The 24,722-nt window shown below is 47.8% G+C and overlaps 17 non-coding genes across 17 annotated transcripts; all 17 read left to right on the top strand.

Annotated features, from left to right (window-relative positions):
- Nucleotides 1–729: 729 nt before the first annotated feature.
- LOC142731818 (U2 spliceosomal RNA) lies at nucleotides 730–920 on the top strand. The gene has a single exon (XR_012879206.1). It is a non-coding gene; the product is annotated as a U2 spliceosomal RNA (small nuclear RNA).
- A 1,288-nt stretch (nucleotides 921–2,208) lies between these two features.
- Nucleotides 2,209–2,399, top strand: LOC142731817 (U2 spliceosomal RNA). Its single transcript, XR_012879205.1, has one exon. It is a non-coding gene; the product is annotated as a U2 spliceosomal RNA (small nuclear RNA).
- Nucleotides 2,400–3,719: 1,320 nt separating this feature from the next.
- Nucleotides 3,720–3,910, top strand: LOC142731816 (U2 spliceosomal RNA). The gene has a single exon (XR_012879204.1). It is a non-coding gene; the product is annotated as a U2 spliceosomal RNA (small nuclear RNA).
- Nucleotides 3,911–5,202: 1,292 nt separating this feature from the next.
- Nucleotides 5,203–5,393, top strand: LOC142731804 (U2 spliceosomal RNA). Its single transcript, XR_012879195.1, has one exon. It is a non-coding gene; the product is annotated as a U2 spliceosomal RNA (small nuclear RNA).
- Nucleotides 5,394–6,661: 1,268 nt separating this feature from the next.
- LOC142731815 (U2 spliceosomal RNA) lies at nucleotides 6,662–6,852 on the top strand. The gene has a single exon (XR_012879203.1). It is a non-coding gene; the product is annotated as a U2 spliceosomal RNA (small nuclear RNA).
- A 1,280-nt stretch (nucleotides 6,853–8,132) lies between these two features.
- Nucleotides 8,133–8,323, top strand: LOC142731814 (U2 spliceosomal RNA). The gene has a single exon (XR_012879202.1). It is a non-coding gene; the product is annotated as a U2 spliceosomal RNA (small nuclear RNA).
- A 1,292-nt stretch (nucleotides 8,324–9,615) lies between these two features.
- On the top strand, nucleotides 9,616–9,806 carry LOC142731813 (U2 spliceosomal RNA). The gene has a single exon (XR_012879201.1). It is a non-coding gene; the product is annotated as a U2 spliceosomal RNA (small nuclear RNA).
- Nucleotides 9,807–11,090: 1,284 nt separating this feature from the next.
- On the top strand, nucleotides 11,091–11,281 carry LOC142731812 (U2 spliceosomal RNA). The gene has a single exon (XR_012879200.1). It is a non-coding gene; the product is annotated as a U2 spliceosomal RNA (small nuclear RNA).
- Nucleotides 11,282–12,569: 1,288 nt separating this feature from the next.
- On the top strand, nucleotides 12,570–12,760 carry LOC142731811 (U2 spliceosomal RNA). Its single transcript, XR_012879199.1, has one exon. It is a non-coding gene; the product is annotated as a U2 spliceosomal RNA (small nuclear RNA).
- Nucleotides 12,761–14,056: 1,296 nt separating this feature from the next.
- LOC142731803 (U2 spliceosomal RNA) lies at nucleotides 14,057–14,247 on the top strand. Its single transcript, XR_012879194.1, has one exon. It is a non-coding gene; the product is annotated as a U2 spliceosomal RNA (small nuclear RNA).
- Nucleotides 14,248–15,525: 1,278 nt separating this feature from the next.
- On the top strand, nucleotides 15,526–15,716 carry LOC142731791 (U2 spliceosomal RNA). The gene has a single exon (XR_012879183.1). It is a non-coding gene; the product is annotated as a U2 spliceosomal RNA (small nuclear RNA).
- A 1,281-nt stretch (nucleotides 15,717–16,997) lies between these two features.
- Nucleotides 16,998–17,190, top strand: LOC142731809 (U2 spliceosomal RNA). Its single transcript, XR_012879198.1, has one exon. It is a non-coding gene; the product is annotated as a U2 spliceosomal RNA (small nuclear RNA).
- A 1,298-nt stretch (nucleotides 17,191–18,488) lies between these two features.
- LOC142731807 (U2 spliceosomal RNA) lies at nucleotides 18,489–18,679 on the top strand. The gene has a single exon (XR_012879197.1). It is a non-coding gene; the product is annotated as a U2 spliceosomal RNA (small nuclear RNA).
- Nucleotides 18,680–19,964: 1,285 nt separating this feature from the next.
- Nucleotides 19,965–20,155, top strand: LOC142731856 (U2 spliceosomal RNA). The gene has a single exon (XR_012879240.1). It is a non-coding gene; the product is annotated as a U2 spliceosomal RNA (small nuclear RNA).
- A 1,289-nt stretch (nucleotides 20,156–21,444) lies between these two features.
- Nucleotides 21,445–21,635, top strand: LOC142731844 (U2 spliceosomal RNA). Its single transcript, XR_012879229.1, has one exon. It is a non-coding gene; the product is annotated as a U2 spliceosomal RNA (small nuclear RNA).
- Nucleotides 21,636–22,923: 1,288 nt separating this feature from the next.
- On the top strand, nucleotides 22,924–23,114 carry LOC142731832 (U2 spliceosomal RNA). Its single transcript, XR_012879218.1, has one exon. It is a non-coding gene; the product is annotated as a U2 spliceosomal RNA (small nuclear RNA).
- A 1,292-nt stretch (nucleotides 23,115–24,406) lies between these two features.
- Nucleotides 24,407–24,597, top strand: LOC142731820 (U2 spliceosomal RNA). The gene has a single exon (XR_012879207.1). It is a non-coding gene; the product is annotated as a U2 spliceosomal RNA (small nuclear RNA).
- Nucleotides 24,598–24,722: the final 125 nt, after the last annotated feature.

Here is a 24,722-nt window from a genome sequence, read left to right as displayed (position 1 = left end):
GATTTGTTACTATGTTACCTAGAAGAATAACAAACTGTGCAAGGATGGAGGTTGTAGGAGCAAGGAGAAGTTGTCTGTAAAGTTGGTGGATGCCTATTTTCCATTTTGCAGTCCCTTGTCTCCCTCTTGTGGCCTCCTGGAGGCAACTAGCTGTGCAAAAAAAAGACAGCCTGGCGGCCGGCTGTTGCAGTGTTGCCCTCTCAGGCAACACTGAGTGACTGACTGAGCCTCACCGTCTTATATAAAGTTCAGACGGAACTTTGCACGTGTCATAGTGGAGCCCTCAGGATTCCAGAGCCAGCTTTCTGACATCATAATGGGGCCTCAGAGATAAAAGCCTGGGCCCAGGCAGTGTTGGTCAGTGCTGCTCAGCAGGCAGCACTGGACTGGACTGGATTACAGCTGATACAAGGTGTGAAGGAACAAGGGGTGGCTGTGGGCATGCACTTGCTGCCGCTGCCAGTGTTTATCTGCATGGCAGCAGGGCATTTGGGCGTTGCCAGGAAGGCGTTTTTATGTAGATTCCTCCTCTTTCAGCACTGCATTGTGGTGCAAGCAAAAGAAGCAAATCCTGTCTGGCTTCCTCTCCGGCCTTTATTCACCTCCCGTGTAGCTGTGAGTGTGTGAGCCTGCAGGGCCCCATGGAATTGCCTAGAAGTAGGCTGAATCGCTGCAAGGGCTGAACAGCAGTATCGGGCAGGCTCGGGCAACGCGCGGCCCGTTCGGGTTATCGCTTCTCGGCCTTTTGGCTAAGATCAAGTGTAGTATCTGTTCTTATCAGTTTAATATCTGATACGTCCCCTATCTGGGGACCATATATTAAATGGATTTTTAGAACAGGGAGATGGAAATAGAGCTTGCTCTGTCCACTCCACGCATTGACCTGGTATTGCAGTATTTCCAGGACCGGTGCACCCTTTCCTTATGTGTTGACTAAAAGCAGATTCCAAAAGTGTTTTTTGTCTTTGCTATTGTTTCTGTCTTTCTGAAGGGATCTCCCCTTTTAATCCCATTATTTCAACACCTGTTGGACAATGCATGAGTGATAATGAGCTCATTGATTAAATGCAATTAATGAATAGATTGCCACCTCTTGTTGTGTGTCGTCTGTGTTTCTGTGTTTCCGGCATTTCACATTGGAACACCTCATTCACCTTCCTTGTCTTCTCTCCGCCCTCCCTTTTAGGTAAGTTAAAGAGCTGCACCTGAGCCAGCCACTGATTGATTGATTGATTGATTGATTGATTGATTGATTGATTGATTGATTGATGGATTGATTGATTGATTGATGCAGCACAACAGTCAAATAGTGGAGTGGAGTAGGGGAACAGCAAACAGCCAATAAAGCAGCCCGCCCGCTCGCCTGCCCGCCACAATGGACCTACCTGTGTACACTAGATGGATGTGATGGAATGTACTGTCGTCCCTACATTTCAAGAAGAAGTAAGAATTGCAGTTGCAACAAAGCCTTGCTTGCCTACAAAGAGAGCAGCAATTTGGATTTGTTACTATGTTACCTAGAAGAATAACAAACTGTGCAAGGATGGAGGTTGTAGGAGCAAGGAGAAGTTGTCTGTAAAGTTGGTGGATGCCTATTTTCCATTTTGCAGTCCCTTGTCTCCCTCTTGTGGCCTCCTGGAGGCAACTAGCTGTGCAAAAAAAAGACAGCCTGGCGGCCGGCTGTTGCAGTGTTGCCCTCTCAGGCAACACTGAGTGACTGACTGAGCCTCACCGTCTTATATAAAGTTCAGACGGAACTTTGCACGTGTCATAGTGGAGCCCTCAGGATTCCAGAGCCAGCTTTCTGACATCATAATGGGGCCTCAGAGATAAAAGCCTGGGCCCAGGCAGTGTTGGTCAGTGCTGCTCAGCAGGCAGCACTGGACTGGACTGGATTACAGCTGATACAAGGTGTGAAGGAACAAGGGGTGGCTGTGGGCATGCACTTGCTGCCGCTGCCAGTGTTTATCTGCATGGCAGCAGGGCATTTGGGCGTTGCCAGGAAGGCGTTTTTATGTAGATTCCTCCTCTTTCAGCACTGCATTGTGGTGCAAGCAAAAGAAGCACCGGCCTTTATTCACCTCCCGTGTAGCTGTGAGTGTGTGAGCCTGCAGGGCCCCATGGAATTGCCTAGAAGTAGGCTGAATCGCTGCAAGGGCTGAACAGCAGTATCGGGCAGGCTCGGGCAACGCGCGGCCCGTTCGGGTTATCGCTTCTCGGCCTTTTGGCTAAGATCAAGTGTAGTATCTGTTCTTATCAGTTTAATATCTGATACGTCCCCTATCTGGGGACCATATATTAAATGGATTTTTAGAACAGGGAGATGGAAATAGAGCTTGCTCTGTCCACTCCACGCATTGACCTGGTATTGCAGTATTTCCAGGACCGGTGCACCCTTTCCTTATGTGTTGACTAAAAGCAGATTCCAAAAGTGTTTTTTGTCTTTGCTATTGTTTCTGTCTTTCTGAAGGGATCTCCCCTTTTAATCCCATTATTTCAACACCTGTTGGACAATGCATGAGTGATAATGAGCTCATTGATTAAATGCAATTAATGAATAGATTGCCACCTCTTGTTGTGTGTCGTCTGTGTTTCTGTGTTTCCGGCATTTCACATTGGAACACCTCATTCACCTTCCTTGTCTTCTCTCCGCCCTCCCTTTTAGGTAAGTTAAAGAGCTGCACCTGAGCCAGCCACTGATTGATTGATTGATTGATTGATTGATTGATTGATTGATTGATTGATTGATTGATTGATTGATGGATTGATTGATTGATTGATGCAGCACAACAGTCAAATAGTGGAGTGGAGTAGGGGAACAGCAAACAGCCAATAAAGCAGCCCGCCCGCTCGCCTGCCCGCCACAATGGACCTACCTGTGTACACTAGATGGATGTGATGGAATGTACTGTCGTCCCTACATTTCAAGAAGAAGTAAGAATTGCAGTTGCAACAAAGCCTTGCTTGCCTACAAAGAGAGCAGCAATTTGGATTTGTTACTATGTTACCTAGAAGAATAACAAACTGTGCAAGGATGGAGGTTGTAGGAGCAAGGAGAAGTTGTCTGTAAAGTTGGTGGATGCCTATTTTCCATTTTGCAGTCCCTTGTCTCCCTCTTGTGGCCTCCTGGAGGCAACTAGCTGTGCAAAAAAAAGACAGCCTGGCGGCCGGCTGTTGCAGTGTTGCCCTCTCAGGCAACACTGAGTGACTGACTGAGCCTCACCGTCTTATATAAAGTTCAGACGGAACTTTGCACGTGTCATAGTGGAGCCCTCAGGATTCCAGAGCCAGCTTTCTGACATCATAATGGGGCCTCAGAGATAAAAGCCTGGGCCCAGGCAGTGTTGGTCAGTGCTGCTCAGCAGGCAGCACTGGACTGGACTGGATTACAGCTGATACAAGGTGTGAAGGAACAAGGGGTGGCTGTGGGCATGCACTTGCTGCCGCTGCCAGTGTTTATCTGCATGGCAGCAGGGCATTTGGGCGTTGCCAGGAAGGCGTTTTTATGTAGATTCCTCCTCTTTCAGCACTGCATTGTGGTGCAAGCAAAAGAAGCAAATCCTGTCTGGCTTCCTCTCCGGCCTTTATTCACCTCCCGTGTAGCTGTGAGTGTGTGAGCCTGCAGGGCCCCATGGAATTGCCTAGAAGTAGGCTGAATCGCTGCAAGGGCTGAACAGCAGTATCGGGCAGGCTCGGGCAACGCGCGGCCCGTTCGGGTTATCGCTTCTCGGCCTTTTGGCTAAGATCAAGTGTAGTATCTGTTCTTATCAGTTTAATATCTGATACGTCCCCTATCTGGGGACCATATATTAAATGGATTTTTAGAACAGGGAGATGGAAATAGAGCTTGCTCTGTCCACTCCACGCATTGACCTGGTATTGCAGTATTTCCAGGACCGGTGCACCCTTTCCTTATGTGTTGACTAAAAGCAGATTCCAAAAGTGTTTTTTGTCTTTGCTATTGTTTCTGTCTTTCTGAAGGGATCTCCCCTTTTAATCCCATTATTTCAACACCTGTTGGACAATGCATGAGTGATAATGAGCTCATTGATTAAATGCAATTAATGAATAGATTGCCACCTCTTGTTGTGTGTCGTCTGTGTTTCTGTGTTTCCGGCATTTCACATTGGAACACCTCATTCACCTTCCTTGTCTTCTCTCCGCCCTCCCTTTTAGGTAAGTTAAAGAGCTGCACCTGAGCCAGCCACTGATTGATTGATTGATTGATTGATTGATTGATTGATTGATTGATTGATTGATTGATGCAGCACAACAGTCAAATAGTGGAGTGGAGTAGGGGAACAGCAAACAGCCAATAAAGCAGCCCGCCCGCTCGCCTGCCCGCCACAATGGACCTACCTGTGTACACTAGATGGATGTGATGGAATGTACTGTCGTCCCTACATTTCAAGAAGAAGTAAGAATTGCAGTTGCAACAAAGCCTTGCTTGCCTACAAAGAGAGCAGCAATTTGGATTTGTTACTATGTTACCTAGAAGAATAACAAACTGTGCAAGGATGGAGGTTGTAGGAGCAAGGAGAAGTTGTCTGTAAAGTTGGTGGATGCCTATTTTCCATTTTGCAGTCCCTTGTCTCCCTCTTGTGGCCTCCTGGAGGCAACTAGCTGTGCAAAAAAAAGACAGCCTGGCGGCCGGCTGTTGCAGTGTTGCCCTCTCAGGCAACACTGAGTGACTGACTGAGCCTCACCGTCTTATATAAAGTTCAGACGGAACTTTGCACGTGTCATAGTGGAGCCCTCAGGATTCCAGAGCCAGCTTTCTGACATCATAATGGGGCCTCAGAGATAAAAGCCTGGGCCCAGGCAGTGTTGGTCAGTGCTGTTCAGCAGGCAGCACTGGACTGGACTGGATTACAGCTGATACAAGGTGTGAAGGAACAAGGGGTGGCTGTGGGCATGCACTTGCTGCCGCTGCCAGTGTTTATCTGCATGGCAGCAGGGCATTTGGGCGTTGCCAGGAAGGCGTTTTTATGTAGATTCCTCCTCTTTCAGCACTGCATTGTGGTGCAAGCAAAAGAAGCAAATCCTGTCTGGCTTCCTCTCCGGCCTTTATTCACCTCCCGTGTAGCTGTGAGTGTGTGAGCCTGCAGGGCCCCATGGAATTGCCTAGAAGTAGGCTGAATCGCTGCAAGGGCTGAACAGCAGTATCGGGCAGGCTCGGGCAACGCGCGGCCCGTTCGGGTTATCGCTTCTCGGCCTTTTGGCTAAGATCAAGTGTAGTATCTGTTCTTATCAGTTTAATATCTGATACGTCCCCTATCTGGAGACCATATATTAAATGGATTTTTAGAACAGGGAGATGGAAATAGAGCTTGCTCTGTCCACTCCACGCATTGACCTGGTATTGCAGTATTTCCAGGACCGGTGCACCCTTTCCTTATGTGTTGACTAAAAGCAGATTCCAAAAGTGTTTTTTGTCTTTGCTATTGTTTCTGTCTTTCTGAAGGGATCTCCCCTTTTAATCCCATTATTTCAACACCTGTTGGACAATGCATGAGTGATAATGAGCTCATTGATTAAATGCAATTAATGAATAGATTGCCACCTCTTGTTGTGTGTCGTCTGTGTTTCTGTGTTTCCGGCATTTCACATTGGAACACCTCATTCACCTTCCTTGTCTTCTCTCCGCCCTCCCTTTTAGGTAAGTTAAAGAGCTGCACCTGAGCCAGCCACTGATTGATTGATTGATTGATTGATTGATTGATGCAGCACAACAGTCAAATAGTGGAGTGGAGTAGGGGAACAGCAAACAGCCAATAAAGCAGCCCGCCCGCTCGCCTGCCCGCCACAATGGACCTACCTGTGTACACTAGATGGATGTGATGGAATGTACTGTCGTCCCTACATTTCAAGAAGAAGTAAGAATTGCAGTTGCAACAAAGCCTTGCTTGCCTACAAAGAGAGCAGCAATTTGGATTTGTTACTATGTTACCTAGAAGAATAACAAACTGTGCAAGGATGGAGGTTGTAGGAGCAAGGAGAAGTTGTCTGTAAAGTTGGTGGATGCCTATTTTCCATTTTGCAGTCCCTTGTCTCCCTCTTGTGGCCTCCTGGAGGCAACTAGCTGTGCAAAAAAAAGACAGCCTGGCGGCCGGCTGTTGCAGTGTTGCCCTCTCAGGCAACACTGAGTGACTGACTGAGCCTCACCGTCTTATATAAAGTTCAGACGGAACTTTGCACGTGTCATAGTGGAGCCCTCAGGATTCCAGAGCCAGCTTTCTGACATCATAATGGGGCCTCAGAGATAAAAGCCTGGGCCCAGGCAGTGTTGGTCAGTGCTGCTCAGCAGGCAGCACTGGACTGGACTGGATTACAGCTGATACAAGGTGTGAAGGAACAAGGGGTGGCTGTGGGCATGCACTTGCTGCCGCTGCCAGTGTTTATCTGCATGGCAGCAGGGCATTTGGGCGTTGCCAGGAAGGCGTTTTTATGTAGATTCCTCCTCTTTCAGCACTGCATTGTGGTGCAAGCAAAAGAAGCAAATCCTGTCTGGCTTCCTCTCCGGCCTTTATTCACCTCCCGTGTAGCTGTGAGTGTGTGAGCCTGCAGGGCCCCATGGAATTGCCTAGAAGTAGGCTGAATCGCTGCAAGGGCTGAACAGCAGTATCGGGCAGGCTCGGGCAACGCGCGGCCCGTTCGGGTTATCGCTTCTCGGCCTTTTGGCTAAGATCAAGTGTAGTATCTGTTCTTATCAGTTTAATATCTGATACGTCCCCTATCTGGGGACCATATATTAAATGGATTTTTAGAACAGGGAGATGGAAATAGAGCTTGCTCTGTCCACTCCACGCATTGACCTGGTATTGCAGTATTTCCAGGACCGGTGCACCCTTTCCTTATGTGTTGACTAAAAGCAGATTCCAAAAGTGTTTTTTGTCTTTGCTATTGTTTCTGTCTTTCTGAAGGGATCTCCCCTTTTAATCCCATTATTTCAACACCTGTTGGACAATGCATGAGTGATAATGAGCTCATTGATTAAATGCAATTAATGAATAGATTGCCACCTCTTGTTGTGTGTCGTCTGTGTTTCTGTGTTTCCGGCATTTCACATTGGAACACCTCATTCACCTTCCTTGTCTTCTCTCCGCCCTCCCTTTTAGGTAAGTTAAAGAGCTGCACCTGAGCCAGCCACTGATTGATTGATTGATTGATTGATTGATTGATTGATTGATTGATGCAGCACAACAGTCAAATAGTGGAGTGGAGTAGGGGAACAGCAAACAGCCAATAAAGCAGCCCGCCCGCTCGCCTGCCCGCCACAATGGACCTACCTGTGTACACTAGATAGATGTGATGGAATGTACTGTCGTCCCTACATTTCAAGAAGAAGTAAGAATTGCAGTTGCAACAAAGCCTTGCTTGCCTACAAAGAGAGCAGCAATTTGGATTTGTTACTATGTTACCTAGAAGAATAACAAACTGTGCAAGGATGGAGGTTGTAGGAGCAAGGAGAAGTTGTCTGTAAAGTTGGTGGATGCCTATTTTCCATTTTGCAGTCCCTTGTCTCCCTCTTGTGGCCTCCTGGAGGCAACTAGCTGTGCAAAAAAAAGACAGCCTGGCGGCCGGCTGTTGCAGTGTTGCCCTCTCAGGCAACACTGAGTGACTGACTGAGCCTCACCGTCTTATATAAAGTTCAGACGGAACTTTGCACGTGTCATAGTGGAGCCCTCAGGATTCCAGAGCCAGCTTTCTGACATCATAATGGGGCCTCAGAGATAAAAGCCTGGGCCCAGGCAGTGTTGGTCAGTGCTGCTCAGCAGGCAGCACTGGACTGGACTGGATTACAGCTGATACAAGGTGTGAAGGAACAAGGGGTGGCTGTGGGCATGCACTTGCTGCCGCTGCCAGTGTTTATCTGCATGGCAGCAGGGCATTTGGGCGTTGCCAGGAAGGCGTTTTTATGTAGATTCCTCCTCTTTCAGCACTGCATTGTGGTGCAAGCAAAAGAAGCAAATCCTGTCTGGCTTCCTCTCCGGCCTTTATTCACCTCCCGTGTAGCTGTGAGTGTGTGAGCCTGCAGGGCCCCATGGAATTGCCTAGAAGTAGGCTGAATCGCTGCAAGGGCTGAACAGCAGTATCGGGCAGGCTCGGGCAACGCGCGGCCCGTTCGGGTTATCGCTTCTCGGCCTTTTGGCTAAGATCAAGTGTAGTATCTGTTCTTATCAGTTTAATATCTGATACGTCCCCTATCTGGGGACCATATATTAAATGGATTTTTAGAACAGGGAGATGGAAATAGAGCTTGCTCTGTCCACTCCACGCATTGACCTGGTATTGCAGTATTTCCAGGACCGGTGCACCCTTTCCTTATGTGTTGACTAAAAGCAGATTCCAAAAGTGTTTTTTGTCTTTGCTATTGTTTCTGTCTTTCTGAAGGGATCTCCCCTTTTAATCCCATTATTTCAACACCTGTTGGACAATGCATGAGTGATAATGAGCTCATTGATTAAATGCAATTAATGAATAGATTGCCACCTCTTGTTGTGTGTCGTCTGTGTTTCTGTGTTTCCGGCATTTCACATTGGAACACCTCATTCACCTTCCTTGTCTTCTCTCCGCCCTCCCTTTTAGGTAAGTTAAAGAGCTGCACCTGAGCCAGCCACTGATTGATTGATTGATTGATTGATTGATTGATTGATTGATTGATTGATTGATTGATGCAGCACAACAGTCAAATAGTGGAGTGGAGTAGGGGAACAGCAAACAGCCAATAAAGCAGCCCGCCCGCTCGCCTGCCCGCCACAATGGACCTACCTGTGTACACTAGATAGATGTGATGGAATGTACTGTCGTCCCTACATTTCAAGAAGAAGTAAGAATTGCAGTTGCAACAAAGCCTTGCTTGCCTACAAAGAGAGCAGCAATTTGGATTTGTTACTATGTTACCTAGAAGAATAACAAACTGTGCAAGGATGGAGGTTGTAGGAGCAAGGAGAAGTTGTCTGTAAAGTTGGTGGATGCCTATTTTCCATTTTGCAGTCCCTTGTCTCCCTCTTGTGGCCTCCTGGAGGCAACTAGCTGTGCAAAAAAAAGACAGCCTGGCGGCCGGCTGTTGCAGTGTTGCCCTCTCAGGCAACACTGAGTGACTGACTGAGCCTCACCGTCTTATATAAAGTTCAGACGGAACTTTGCACGTGTCATAGTGGAGCCCTCAGGATTCCAGAGCCAGCTTTCTGACATCATAATGGGGCCTCAGAGATAAAAGCCTGGGCCCAGGCAGTGTTGGTCAGTGCTGCTCAGCAGGCAGCACTGGACTGGACTGGATTACAGCTGATACAAGGTGTGAAGGAACAAGGGGTGGCTGTGGGCATGCACTTGCTGCCGCTGCCAGTGTTTATCTGCATGGCAGCAGGGCATTTGGGCGTTGCCAGGAAGGCGTTTTTATGTAGATTCCTCCTCTTTCAGCACTGCATTGTGGTGCAAGCAAAAGAAGCAAATCCTGTCTGGCTTCCTCTCCGGCCTTTATTCACCTCCCGTGTAGCTGTGAGTGTGTGAGCCTGCAGGGCCCCATGGAATTGCCTAGAAGTAGGCTGAATCGCTGCAAGGGCTGAACAGCAGTATCGGGCAGGCTCGGGCAACGCGCGGCCCGTTCGGGTTATCGCTTCTCGGCCTTTTGGCTAAGATCAAGTGTAGTATCTGTTCTTATCAGTTTAATATCTGATACGTCCCCTATCTGGGGACCATATATTAAATGGATTTTTAGAACAGGGAGATGGAAATAGAGCTTGCTCTGTCCACTCCACGCATTGACCTGGTATTGCAGTATTTCCAGGACCGGTGCACCCTTTCCTTATGTGTTGACTAAAAGCAGATTCCAAAAGTGTTTTTTGTCTTTGCTATTGTTTCTGTCTTTCTGAAGGGATCTCCCCTTTTAATCCCATTATTTCAACACCTGTTGGACAATGCATGAGTGATAATGAGCTCATTGATTAAATGCAATTAATGAATAGATTGCCACCTCTTGTTGTGTGTCGTCTGTGTTTCTGTGTTTCCGGCATTTCACATTGGAACACCTCATTCACCTTCCTTGTCTTCTCTCCGCCCTCCCTTTTAGGTAAGTTAAAGAGCTGCACCTGAGCCAGCCACTGATTGATTGATTGATTGATTGATTGATTGATTGATTGATTGATTGATGCAGCACAACAGTCAAATAGTGGAGTGGAGTAGGGGAACAGCAAACAGCCAATAAAGCAGCCCGCCCGCTCGCCTGCCCGCCACAATGGACCTACCTGTGTACACTAGATGGATGTGATGGAATGTACTGTCGTCCCTACATTTCAAGAAGAAGTAAGAATTGCAGTTGCAACAAAGCCTTGCTTGCCTACAAAGAGAGCAGCAATTTGGATTTGTTACTATGTTACCTAGAAGAATAACAAACTGTGCAAGGATGGAGGTTGTAGGAGCAAGGAGAAGTTGTCTGTAAAGTTGGTGGATGCCTATTTTCCATTTTGCAGTCCCTTGTCTCCCTCTTGTGGCCTCCTGGAGGCAACTAGCTGTGCAAAAAAAAGACAGCCTGGCGGCCGGCTGTTGCAGTGTTGCCCTCTCAGGCAACACTGAGTGACTGACTGAGCCTCACCGTCTTATATAAAGTTCAGACGGAACTTTGCACGTGTCATAGTGGAGCCCTCAGGATTCCAGAGCCAGCTTTCTGACATCATAATGGGGCCTCAGAGATAAAAGCCTGGGCCCAGGCAGTGTTGGTCAGTGCTGCTCAGCAGGCAGCACTGGACTGGACTGGATTACAGCTGATACAAGGTGTGAAGGAACAAGGGGTGGCTGTGGGCATGCACTTGCTGCCGCTGCCAGTGTTTATCTGCATGGCAGCAGGGCATTTGGGCGTTGCCAGGAAGGCGTTTTTATGTAGATTCCTCCTCTTTCAGCACTGCATTGTGGTGCAAGCAAAAGAAGCAAATCCTGTCTGGCTTCCTCTCCGGCCTTTATTCACCTCCCGTGTAGCTGTGAGTGTGTGAGCCTGCAGGGCCCCATGGAATTGCCTAGAAGTAGGCTGAATCGCTGCAAGGGCTGAACAGCAGTATCGGGCAGGCTCGGGCAACGCGCGGCCCGTTCGGGTTATCGCTTCTCGGCCTTTTGGCTAAGATCAAGTGTAGTATCTGTTCTTATCAGTTTAATATCTGATACGTCCCCTATCTGGGGACCATATATTAAATGGATTTTTAGAACAGGGAGATGGAAATAGAGCTTGCTCTGTCCACTCCACGCATTGACCTGGTATTGCAGTATTTCCAGGACCGGTGCACCCTTTCCTTATGTGTTGACTAAAAGCAGATTCCAAAAGTGTTTTTTGTCTTTGCTATTGTTTCTGTCTTTCTGAAGGGATCTCCCCTTTTAATCCCATTATTTCAACACCTGTTGGACAATGCATGAGTGATAATGAGCTCATTGATTAAATGCAATTAATGAATAGATTGCCACCTCTTGTTGTGTGTCGTCTGTGTTTCTGTGTTTCCGGCATTTCACATTGGAACACCTCATTCACCTTCCTTGTCTTCTCTCCGCCCTCCCTTTTAGGTAAGTTAAAGAGCTGCACCTGAGCCAGCCACTGATTGATTGATTGATTGATTGATTGATTGATTGATTGATTGATTGATTGATGCAGCACAACAGTCAAATAGTGGAGTGGAGTAGGGGAACAGCAAACAGCCAATAAAGCAGCCCGCCCGCTCGCCTGCCCGCCACAATGGACCTACCTGTGTACACTAGATGGATGTGATGGAATGTACTGTCGTCCCTACATTTCAAGAAGAAGTAAGAATTGCAGTTGCAACAAAGCCTTGCTTGCCTACAAAGAGAGCAGCAATTTGGATTTGTTACTATGTTACCTAGAAGAATAACAAACTGTGCAAGGATGGAGGTTGTAGGAGCAAGGAGAAGTTGTCTGTAAAGTTGGTGGATGCCTATTTTCCATTTTGCAGTCCCTTGTCTCCCTCTTGTGGCCTCCTGGAGGCAACTAGCTGTGCAAAAAAAAGACAGCCTGGCGGCCGGCTGTTGCAGTGTTGCCCTCTCAGGCAACACTGAGTGACTGACTGAGCCTCACCGTCTTATATAAAGTTCAGACGGAACTTTGCACGTGTCATAGTGGAGCCCTCAGGATTCCAGAGCCAGCTTTCTGACATCATAATGGGGCCTCAGAGATAAAAGCCTGGGCCCAGGCAGTGTTGGTCAGTGCTGCTCAGCAGGCAGCACTGGACTGGACTGGATTACAGCTGATACAAGGTGTGAAGGAACAAGGGGTGGCTGTGGGCATGCACTTGCTGCCGCTGCCAGTGTTTATCTGCATGGCAGCAGGGCATTTGGGCGTTGCCAGGAAGGCGTTTTTATGTAGATTCCTCCTCTTTCAGCACTGCATTGTGGTGCAAGCAAAAGAAGCAAATCCTGTCTGGCTTCCTCTCCGGCCTTTATTCACCTCCCGTGTAGCTGTGAGTGTGTGAGCCTGCAGGGCCCCATGGAATTGCCTAGAAGTAGGCTGAATCGCTGCAAGGGCTGAACAGCAGTATCGGGCAGGCTCGGGCAACGCGCGGCCCGTTCGGGTTATCGCTTCTCGGCCTTTTGGCTAAGATCAAGTGTAGTATCTGTTCTTATCAGTTTAATATCTGATACGTCCCCTATCTGGGGACCATATATTAAATGGATTTTTAGAACAGGGAGATGGAAATAGAGCTTGCTCTGTCCACTCCACGCATTGACCTGGTATTGCAGTATTTCCAGGACCGGTGCACCCTTTCCTTATGTGTTGACTAAAAGCAGATTCCAAAAGTGTTTTTTGTCTTTGCTATTGTTTCTGTCTTTCTGAAGGGATCTCCCCTTTTAATCCCATTATTTCAACACCTGTTGGACAATGCATGAGTGATAATGAGCTCATTGATTAAATGCAATTAATGAATAGATTGCCACCTCTTGTTGTGTGTCGTCTGTGTTTCTGTGTTTCCGGCATTTCACATTGGAACACCTCATTCACCTTCCTTGTCTTCTCTCCGCCCTCCCTTTTAGGTAAGTTAAAGAGCTGCACCTGAGCCAGCCACTGATTGATTGATTGATTGATTGATTGATTGATTGATTGATTGATTGATTGATTGATTGATGCAGCACAACAGTCAAATAGTGGAGTGGAGTAGGGGAACAGCAAACAGCCAATAAAGCAGCCCGCCCGCTCGCCTGCCCGCCACAATGGACCTACCTGTGTACACTAGATGGATGTGATGGAATGTACTGTCGTCCCTACATTTCAAGAAGAAGTAAGAATTGCAGTTGCAACAAAGCCTTGCTTGCCTACAAAGAGAGCAGCAATTTGGATTTGTTACTATGTTACCTAGAAGAATAACAAACTGTGCAAGGATGGAGGTTGTAGGAGCAAGGAGAAGTTGTCTGTAAAGTTGGTGGATGCCTATTTTCCATTTTGCAGTCCCTTGTCTCCCTCTTGTGGCCTCCTGGAGGCAACTAGCTGTGCAAAAAAAAGACAGCCTGGCGGCCGGCTGTTGCAGTGTTGCCCTCTCAGGCAACACTGAGTGACTGACTGAGCCTCACCGTCTTATATAAAGTTCAGACGGAACTTTGCACGTGTCATAGTGGAGCCCTCAGGATTCCAGAGCCAGCTTTCTGACATCATAATGGGGCCTCAGAGATAAAAGCCTGGGCCCAGGCAGTGTTGGTCAGTGCTGCTCAGCAGGCAGCACTGGACTGGACTGGATTACAGCTGATACAAGGTGTGAAGGAACAAGGGGTGGCTGTGGGCATGCACTTGCTGCCGCTGCCAGTGTTTATCTGCATGGCAGCAGGGCATTTGGGCGTTGCCAGGAAGGCGTTTTTATGTAGATTCCTCCTCTTTCAGCACTGCATTGTGGTGCAAGCAAAAGAAGCAAATCCTGTCTGGCTTCCTCTCCGGCCTTTATTCACCTCCCGTGTAGCTGTGAGTGTGTGAGCCTGCAGGGCCCCATGGAATTGCCTAGAAGTAGGCTGAATCGCTGCAAGGGCTGAACAGCAGTATCGGGCAGGCTCGGGCAACGCGCGGCCCGTTCGGGTTATCGCTTCTCGGCCTTTTGGCTAAGATCAAGTGTAGTATCTGTTCTTATCAGTTTAATATCTGATACGTCCCCTATCTGGGGACCATATATTAAATGGATTTTTAGAACAGGGAGATGGAAATAGAGCTTGCTCTGTCCACTCCACGCATTGACCTGGTATTGCAGTATTTCCAGGACCGGTGCACCCTTTCCTTATGTGTTGACTAAAAGCAGATTCCAAAAGTGTTTTTTGTCTTTGCTATTGTTTCTGTCTTTCTGAAGGGATCTCCCCTTTTAATCCCATTATTTCAACACCTGTTGGACAATGCATGAGTGATAATGAGCTCATTGATTAAATGCAATTAATGAATAGATTGCCACCTCTTGTTGTGTGTCGTCTGTGTTTCTGTGTTTCCGGCATTTCCACATTGGAACACCTCATTCACCTTCCTTGTCTTCTCTCCGCCCTCCCTTTTAGGTAAGTTAAAGGCTGCACCTGAGCCAGCCACTGATTGATTGATTGATTGATGATTGATTGATTGATTGATTGATGCAGCACTACAGTCAAATAGTGGAGTGGAGTAGGGGAACAGCAAACAGCCAATAAAGCAGCCGCCCGCTCGCCTGCCCGCCACAATGGACCTACCTGTGTACACTAGATGGATGTGATGGAATGTACTGTCGTCCCTACATTTCAAGAAGAAGTAAGAATTGCAGTTGCAACAAAGCCTTGCTTGCCTACAAAGAGAGCAGCAATTTGGATTTGTTACTATGTTACCTAGAAGAATAACAAACTGTGCAAGGATGGAGGTTGTAGGAGCAAGGAGAAGTTGTCTGTAAAGTTGGTGGATGCCTATTTTCCATTTTGCAGTCCCTTGTCTCCCTCTTGTGGCCTCCTGGAGGCAACTAGCTGTGCAAAAAAAAGACAGCCTGGCGGCCGGCTGTTGCAGTGTTGCCCTCTCAGGCAACACTGAGTGACTGACTGAGCCTCACCGTCTTATATAAAGTTCAGACGGAACTTTGCACGTGTCATAGTGGAGCCCTCAGGATTCCAGAGCCAGCTTTCTGACATCATAATGGGGCCTCAGAGATAAAAGCCTGGGCCCAGGCAGTGTTGGTCAGTGCTGCTCAGCAGGCAGCACTGGACTGGACTGGATTACAGCTGATACAAGGTGTGAAGGAACAAGGGGTGGCTGTGGGCATGCACTTGCTGCCGCTGCCAGTGTTTATCTGCATGGCAGCAGGGCATTTGGGCGTTGCCAGGAAGGCGTTTTTATGTAGATTCCTCCTCTTTCAGCACTGCATTGTGGTGCAAGCAAAAGAAGCAAATCCTGTCTGGCTTCCTCTCCGGCCTTTATTCACCTCCCGTGTAGCTGTGAGTGTGTGAGCCTGCAGGGCCCCATGGAATTGCCTAGAAGTAGGCTGAATCGCTGCAAGGGCTGAACAGCAGTATCGGGCAGGCTCGGGCAACGCGCGGCCCGTTCGGGTTATCGCTTCTCGGCCTTTTGGCTAAGATCAAGTGTAGTATCTGTTCTTATCAGTTTAATATCTGATACGTCCCCTATCTGGGGACCATATATTAAATGGATTTTTAGAACAGGGAGATGGAAATAGAGCTTGCTCTGTCCACTCCACGCATTGACCTGGTATTGCAGTATTTCCAGGACCGGTGCACCCTTTCCTTATGTGTTGACTAAAAGCAGATTCCAAAAGTGTTTTTTGTCTTTGCTATTGTTTCTGTCTTTCTGAAGGGATCTCCCCTTTTAATCCCATTATTTCAACACCTGTTGGACAATGCATGAGTGATAATGAGCTCATTGATTAAATGCAATTAATGAATAGATTGCCACCTCTTGTTGTGTGTCGTCTGTGTTTCTGTGTTTCCGGCATTTCACATTGGAACACCTCATTCACCTTCCTTGTCTTCTCTCCGCCCTCCCTTTTAGGTAAGTTAAAGAGCTGCACCTGAGCCAGCCACTGATTGATTGATTGATTGATTGATTGATTGATTGATTGATTGATTGATGCAGCACAACAGTCAAATAGTGGAGTGGAGTAGGGGAACAGCAAACAGCCAATAAAGCAGCCCGCCCGCTCGCCTGCCCGCCACAATGGACCTACCTGTGTACACTAGATGGATGTGATGGAATGTACTGTCGTCCCTACATTTCAAGAAGAAGTAAGAATTGCAGTTGCAACAAAGCCTTGCTTGCCTACAAGAGAGCAGCAATTTGGATTTGTTACTATGTTACCTAGAAGAATAACAAACTGTGCAAGGATGGAGTTGTAGGAGCAAGGAGAAGTTGTCTGTAAAGTTGGTGATGCCTATTTTCCATTTTGCAGTCCCTTGTCTCCCTCTTGTGGCCTCCTGGAGGCAACTAGCTGTGCAAAAAAAAGACAGCCTGGCGGCCGGCTGTTGCAGTGTTGCCCTCTCAGCAACACTGAGTGACTGACTGAGCCTCACCGTCTTATATAAAGTTCAGACGGAACTTTGCATGTGTCATAGTGGAGCCCTCAGGATTCCAGAGCCAGCTTTCTGACATCATAATGGGGCCTCAGAGATAAAAGCCTGGGCCCAGGCAGTGTTGGTCAGTGCTGCTCAGCAGGCAGCACTGGACTGGACTGGATTACAGCTGATACAAGGTGTGAAGGAACAAGGGGTGGCTGTGGGCATGCACTTGCTGCCGCTGCCAGTGTTTATCTGCATGGCAGCAGGGCATTTGGGCGTTGCCAGGAAGGCGTTTTTATGTAGATTCCTCCTCTTTCAGGCACTGCTTTGTGGTGCCAGCAAAAGAAGCAAATCCTGTCTGGCTTCCTCTCCGGCCTTTATTCACCTCCCGTGTAGCTGTGAGTGTGTGAGCCTGCAGGGCCCCATGGAATTGCCTAGAAGTAGGCTGAATCGCTGCAAGGGCTGAACAGCAGTATCGGGCAGGCTCGGGCAACGCGCGGCCCGTTCGGGTTATCGCTTCTCTCTCGCCTTTTGGCTAAGATCAAGTGTAGTATCTGTTCTTATCAGTTTAATATCTGATACGTCCCCTATCTGGGGACCATATATTAAATGGATTTTTAGAACAGGGAGATGGAATAGAGCTTGCTCTGTCCACTCCACGCATTGACCTGGTATTGCAGTATTTCCAGGACCGGTGCACCCTTTCCTTATGTGTTGACTAAAAAGCAGATTCCAAAAGTGTTTTTTGTCTTTGCTATTGTTTCTGTCTTTCTGAAGGGATCTCCCCTTTTAATCCCATTATTTCAACACCTGTTGGACAATGCATGAGTGATAATGAGGCTCATTGATTAAATGCAATTAATGAATAGATTGCCACCTCTTGTTGTGTGTCGTCTGTGTTTCTGTGTTTTCCGGCATTTCACATTGGAACACCTCATTCACCTTCCTTGTCTTCTCTCCGCCCTCCCTTTTAGGTAAGTTAAAGAGCTGCACCTGAGCCAGCCACTGATTGATTGATTGATGGATTGATTGATTGATTGATTGATTGATTGATTGATTGATGCAGCACAACAGTCAAATAGTGGAGTGGAGTAGGGGAACAGCAAACAGCCAATAAAGCAGCCCGCCCGCTCGCCTGCCCGCCACAATGGACCTACCTGTGTACACTAGATGGATGTGATGGAATGTACTGTCGTCCCTACATTTCAAGAAGAAGTAAGAATTGCAGTTGCAACAAAGCCTTGCTTGCCTACAAAGAGAGCAGCAATTTGGATTTGTTACTATGTTACCTAGAAGAATAACAAACTGTGCAAGGATGGAGGTTGTAGGAGCAAGGAGAAGTTGTCTGTAAAGTTGGTGGATGCCTATTTTCCATTTTGCAGTCCCTTGTCTCCCTCTTGTGGCCTCCTGGAGGCAACTAGCTGTGCAAAAAAAAGACAGCCTGGCGGCCGGCTGTTGCAGTGTTGCCCTCTCAGGCAACACTGAGTGACTGGACTGAGCCTCACCGTCTTATATAAAGTTCAGACGGAACTTTGCACGTGTCATAGTGGAGCCCTCAGGATTCCAGAGCCAGCTTTCTGACATCATAATGGGGCCCAGAGATAAAAGCCTGGGCCCAAGGCAGTGTTGGTCAGTGCTGCTCAGCAGGCAGCACTGGACTGGACTGGATTACAGCTGATACAAGGTGTGAAGGGAACAAGGGGTGGCTGTGGGCATGCACTTGCTGCCGCTGCCAGTGTTTATCTGCATGGCAGCAGGGCATTTGGGCGTTGCCAGGAAGGCGTTTTTATGTAGATTCCTCCTCTTTCAGCACTGCATTGTGGTGCAAGCAAAAGAAGCAAATCCTGTCTGGCTTCCTCTCCGGCCTTTATTCACCTCCCGTGTAGCTGTGAGTGTGTGAGCCTGGCAGGGCCCCATGGAATTGCCTAGAAGTAGGCTGAATCGCTGCAAGGGCTGAACAGCAGTATCGGGCAGGCTCGGGCAACGCGCGGCCCGTTCGGGTTATCGCTTCTCGGCCTTTTGGCTAAGATCAAGTGTAGGTATCTGTTCTTATCAGTTTAATATCTGATACGTCCCCTATCTGGGGACCATATATTAAATGGATTTTAGAACAGGGAGATGGAAATAGAGCTTGCTCTGTCCACTCCACGCATTGACCTGGTATTGCAGTATTTCCAGGACCGGTGCACCCTTTCCTTATGTGTTGACTAAAAGCAGATTCCAAAAGTGTTTTTGTCTTTGCTATTGTTTCTGTCTTTCTGAAGGGATCACCTTTTAATCCCATTATTTCAACACCTGTTGGACAATGCATGAGTGATAATGAGCTCATTGATTAAATGCAATTAATGAATAGATTGCCACCTCTTGTTGTGTGTCGTCTGTGTTTCTGTGTTTCCGGCATTTCACATTGGAACACCTCATTCACCTTCCTTGTCTTCTCTCCGCCCTCCCTTTTAGGTAAGTTAAAGAGCTGCACCTGAGCCAGCCACTGATTGATTGATTGATTGATTGATTGATTGATTGATTGATTGATTGATTGATGCAGCACAACAGTCAAATAGTGGAGTGGAGTAGGGGAACAGCAAACAGCCAATAAAGCAGCCCGCCCGCTCGCCTGCCCGCCACAATGGACCTACCTGTGTACACTAGATGGATGTGATGGAATGTACTGTCGTCCCTACATTTCAAGAAGAAGTAAGAATTGCAGTTGCAACAAAGCCTTGCTTGCCTACAAAGAGAGCAGCAATTTGGATTTGTTACTATGTTACCTAGAAGAATAACAAACTGTGCAAGGATGGAGGTTGTAGGAGCAAGGAGAAGTTGTCTGTAAAGTTGGTGGATGCCTATTTTCCATTTTGCAGTCCCTTGTCTCCCTCTTGTGGCCTCCTGGAGGCAACTAGCTGTGCAAAAAAAAGACAGCCTGGCGGCCGGCTGTTGCAGTGTTGCCCTCTCAGGCAACACTGAGTGACTGACTGAGCCTCACCGTCTTATATAAAGTTCAGACGGAACTTTGCACGTGTCATAGTGGAGCCCTCAGGATTCCAGAGCCAGCTTTCTGACATCATAATGGGGCCTCAGAGATAAAAGCCTGGGCCCAGGCAGTGTTGGTCAGTGCTGCTCAGCAGGCAGCACTGGACTGGACTGGATTACAGCTGATACAAGGTGTGAAGGAACAAGGGGTGGCTGTGGGCATGCACTTGCTGCCGCTGCCAGTGTTTATCTGCATGGCAGCAGGGCATTTGGGCGTTGCCAGGAAGGCGTTTTTATGTAGATTCCTCCTCTTTCAGCACTGCATTGTGGTGCAAGCAAAAGAAGCAAATCCTGTCTGGCTTCCTCTCCGGCCTTTATTCACCTCCCGTGTAGCTGTGAGTGTGTGAGCCTGCAGGGCCCCATGGAATTGCCTAGAAGTAGGCTGAATCGCTGCAAGGGCTGAACAGCAGTATCGGGCAGGCTCGGGCAACGCGCGGCCCGTTCGGGTTATCGCTTCTCGGCCTTTTGGCTAAGATCAAGTGTAGTATCTGTTCTTATCAGTTTAATATCTGATACGTCCCCTATCTGGGGACCATATATTAAATGGATTTTTAGAACAGGGAGATGGAAATAGAGCTTGCTCTGTCCACTCCACGCATTGACCTGGTATTGCAGTATTTCCAGGACCGGTGCACCCTTTCCTTATGTGTTGACTAAAAGCAGATTCCAAAAGTGTTTTTTGTCTTTGCTATTGTTTCTGTCTTTCTGAAGGGATCTCCCCTTTTAATCCCATTATTTCAACACCTGTTGGACAATGCATGAGTGATAATGAGCTCATTGATTAAATGCAATTAATGAATAGATTGCCACCTCTTGTTGTGTGTCGTCTGTGTTTCTGTGTTTCCGGCATTTCACATTGGAACACCTCATTCACCTTCCTTGTCTTCTCTCCGCCCTCCCTTTTAGGTAAGTTAAAGAGCTGCACCTGAGCCAGCCACTGATTGATTGATTGATTGATTGATTGATTGATTGATTGATTGATTGATTGATTGCAGCACAACAGTCAAATAGTGGAGTGGAGTAGGGGAACAGCAAACAGCCAATAAAGCAGCCCGCCCGCTCGCCTGCCCGCCACAATGGACCTACCTGTGTACACTAGATGGATGTGATGGAATGTACTGTCGTCCCTACATTTCAAGAAGAAGTAAGAATTGCAGTTGCAACAAAGCCTTGCTTGCCTACAAAGAGAGCAGCAATTTGGATTTGTTACTATGTTACCTAGAAGAATAACAAACTGTGCAAGGATGGAGGTTGTAGGAGCAAGGAGAAGTTGTCTGTAAAGTTGGTGGATGCCTATTTTCCATTTTGCAGTCCCTTGTCTCCCTCTTGTGGCCTCCTGGAGGCAACTAGCTGTGCAAAAAAAAGACAGCCTGGCGGCCGGCTGTTGCAGTGTTGCCCTCTCAGGCAACACTGAGTGACTGACTGAGCCTCACCGTCTTATATAAAGTTCAGACGGAACTTTGCACGTGTCATAGTGGAGCCCTCAGGATTCCAGAGCCAGCTTTCTGACATCATAATGGGGCCTCAGAGATAAAAGCCTGGGCCCAGGCAGTGTTGGTCAGTGCTGCTCAGCAGGCAGCACTGGACTGGACTGGATTACAGCTGATACAAGGTGTGAAGGAACAAGGGGTGGCTGTGGGCATGCACTTGCTGCCGCTGCCAGTGTTTATCTGCATGGCAGCAGGGCATTTGGGCGTTGCCAGGAAGGCGTTTTTATGTAGATTCCTCCTCTTTCAGCACTGCATTGTGGTGCAAGCAAAAGAAGCAAATCCTGTCTGGCTTCCTCTCCGGCCTTTATTCACCTCCCGTGTAGCTGTGAGTGTGTGAGCCTGCAGGGCCCCATGGAATTGCCTAGAAGTAGGCTGAATCGCTGCAAGGGCTGAACAGCAGTATCGGGCAGGCTCGGGCAACGCGCGGCCCGTTCGGGTTATCGCTTCTCGGCCTTTTGGCTAAGATCAAGTGTAGTATCTGTTCTTATCAGTTTAATATCTGATACGTCCCCTATCTGGGGACCATATATTAAATGGATTTTTAGAACAGGGAGATGGAAATAGAGCTTGCTCTGTCCACTCCACGCATTGACCTGGTATTGCAGTATTTCCAGGACCGGTGCACCCTTTCCTTATGTGTTGACTAAAAGCAGATTCCAAAAGTGTTTTTTGTCTTTGCTATTGTTTCTGTCTTTCTGAAGGGATCTCCCCTTTTAATCCCATTATTTCAACACCTGTTGGACAATGCATGAGTGATAATGAGCTCATTGATTAAATGCAATTAATGAATAGATTGCCACCTCTTGTTGTGTGTCGTCTGTGTTTCTGTGTTTCCGGCATTTCACATTGGAACACCTCATTCACCTTCCTTGTCTTCTCTCCGCCCTCCCTTTTAGGTAAGTTAAAGAGCTGCACCTGAGCCAGCCACTGATTGATTGATTGATTGATTGATTGATTGATTGATTGATTGATTGATTGATGCAGCACAACAGTCAAATAGTGGAGTGGAGTAGGGGAACAGCAAACAGCCAATAAAGCAGCCCGCCCGCTCGCCTGCCCGCCACAATGGACCTACCTGTGTACACTAGATGGATGTGATGGAATGTACTGTCGTCCCTACATTTCAAGAAGAAGTAAGAATTGCAGTTGCAACAAAGCCTTGCTTGCCTACAAAGAGAGCAGCAATTTGGATTTGTTACTATGTTACCTAGAAGAATAACAAACTGTGCAAGGATGGAGGTTGTAGGAGCAAGGAGAAGTTGTCTGTAAAGTTGGTGGATGCCTATTTTCCATTTTGCAGTCCCTTGTCTCCCTCTTGTGGCCTCCTGGAGGCAACTAGCTGTGCAAAAAAAAGACAGCCTGGCGGCCGGCTGTTGCAGTGTTGCCCTCTCAGGCAACACTGAGTGACTGACTGAGCCTCACCGTCTTATATAAAGTTCAGACGGAACTTTGCACGTGTCATAGTGGAGCCCTCAGGATTCCAGAGCCAGCTTTCTGACATCATAATGGGGCCTCAGAGATAAAAGCCTGGGCCCAGGCAGTGTTGGTCAGTGCTGCTCAGCAGGCAGCACTGGACTGGACTGGATTACAGCTGATACAAGGTGTGAAGGAACAAGGGGTGGCTGTGGGCATGCACTTGCTGCCGCTGCCAGTGTTTATCTGCATGGCAGCAGGGCATTTGGGCGTTGCCAGGAAGGCGTTTTTATGTAGATTCCTCCTCTTTCAGCACTGCATTGTGGTGCAAGCAAAAGAAGCAAATCCTGTCTGGCTTCCTCTCCGGCCTTTATTCACCTCCCGTGTAGCTGTGAGTGTGTGAGCCTGCAGGGCCCCATGGAATTGCCTAGAAGTAGGCTGAATCGCTGCAAGGGCTGAACAGCAGTATCGGGCAGGCTCGGGCAACGCGCGGCCCGTTCGGGTTATCGCTTCTCGGCCTTTTGGCTAAGATCAAGTGTAGTATCTGTTCTTATCAGTTTAATATCTGATACGTCCCCTATCTGGGGACCATATATTAAATGGATTTTTAGAACAGGGAGATGGAAATAGAGCTTGCTCTGTCCACTCCACGCATTGACCTGGTATTGCAGTATTTCCAGGACCGGTGCACCCTTTCCTTATGTGTTGACTAAAAGCAGATTCCAAAAGTGTTTTTTGTCTTTGCTATTGTTTCTGTCTTTCTGAAGGGATCTCCCCTTTTAATCCCATTATTTCAACACCTGTTGGACAATGCATGAGTGATAATGAGCTCATTGATTAAATGCAATTAATGAATAGATTGCCACCTCTTGTTGTGTGTCGTCTGTGTTTCTGTGTTTCCGGCATTTCACATTGGAACACCTCATTCACCTTCCTTGTCTTCTCTCCGCCCTCCCTTTTAGGTAAGTTAAAGAGCTGCACCTGAGCCAGCCACTGATTGATTGATTGATTGATTGATTGATTGATTGATTGATTGATTGATTGATTGATGCAGCACAACAGTCAAATAGTGGAGTGGAGTAGGGGAACAGCAAACAGCCAATAAAGCAGCCCGCCCGCTCGCCTGCCCGCCACAATGGACCTACCTGTGTACACTAGATGGATGTGATGGAATGTACTGTCGTCCCTACATTTCAAGAAGAAGTAAGAATTGCAGTTGCAACAAAGCCTTGCTTGCCTACAAAGAGAGCAGCAATTTGGATTTGTTACTATGTTACCTAGAAGAATAACAAACTGTGCAAGGATGGAGGTTGTAGGAGCAAGGAGAAGTTGTCTGTAAAGTTGGTGGATGCCTATTTTCCATTTTGCAGTCCCTTGTCTCCCTCTTGTGGCCTCCTGGAGGCAACTAGCTGTGCAAAAAAAAGACAGCCTGGCGGCCGGCTGTTGCAGTGTTGCCCTCTCAGGCAACACTGAGTGACTGACTGAGCCTCACCGTCTTATATAAAGTTCAGACGGAACTTTGCACGTGTCATAGTGGAGCCCTCAGGATTCCAGAGCCAGCTTTCTGACATCATAATGGGGCCTCAGAGATAAAAGCCTGGGCCCAGGCAGTGTTGGTCAGTGCTGCTCAGCAGGCAGCACTGGACTGGACTGGATTACAGCTGATACAAGGTGTGAAGGAACAAGGGGTGGCTGTGGGCATGCACTTGCTGCCGCTGCCAGTGTTTATCTGCATGGCAGCAGGGCATTTGGGCGTTGCCAGGAAGGCGTTTTTATGTAGATTCCTCCTCTTTCAGCACTGCATTGTGGTGCAAGCAAAAGAAGCAAATCCTGTCTGGCTTCCTCTCCGGCCTTTATTCACCTCCCGTGTAGCTGTGAGTGTGTGAGCCTGCAGGGCCCCATGGAATTGCCTAGAAGTAGGCTGAATCGCTGCAAGGGCTGAACAGCAGTATCGGGCAGGCTCGGGCAACGCGCGGCCCGTTCGGGTTATCGCTTCTCGGCCTTTTGGCTAAGATCAAGTGTAGTATCTGTTCTTATCAGTTTAATATCTGATACGTCCCCTATCTGGGGACCATATATTAAATGGATTTTTAGAACAGGGAGATGGAAATAGAGCTTGCTCTGTCCACTCCACGCATTGACCTGGTATTGCAGTATTTCCAGGACCGGTGCACCCTTTCCTTATGTGTTGACTAAAAGCAGATTCCAAAAGTGTTTTTTGTCTTTGCTATTGTTTCTGTCTTTCTGAAGGGATCTCCCCTTTTAATCCCATTATTTCAACACCTGTTGGACAATGCATGAGTG

The sequence above is a fragment of the Rhinoderma darwinii genome, unplaced genomic scaffold (genome assembly GCF_050947455.1).
Source record: "Rhinoderma darwinii isolate aRhiDar2 unplaced genomic scaffold, aRhiDar2.hap1 Scaffold_874, whole genome shotgun sequence".
Classification (NCBI taxonomy): domain Eukaryota; kingdom Metazoa; phylum Chordata; class Amphibia; order Anura; family Rhinodermatidae; genus Rhinoderma; species Rhinoderma darwinii.
The sequence above is the reverse complement of the archived record's forward strand: the minus strand, read 5'-3'. Positions and strand labels throughout refer to the sequence as shown.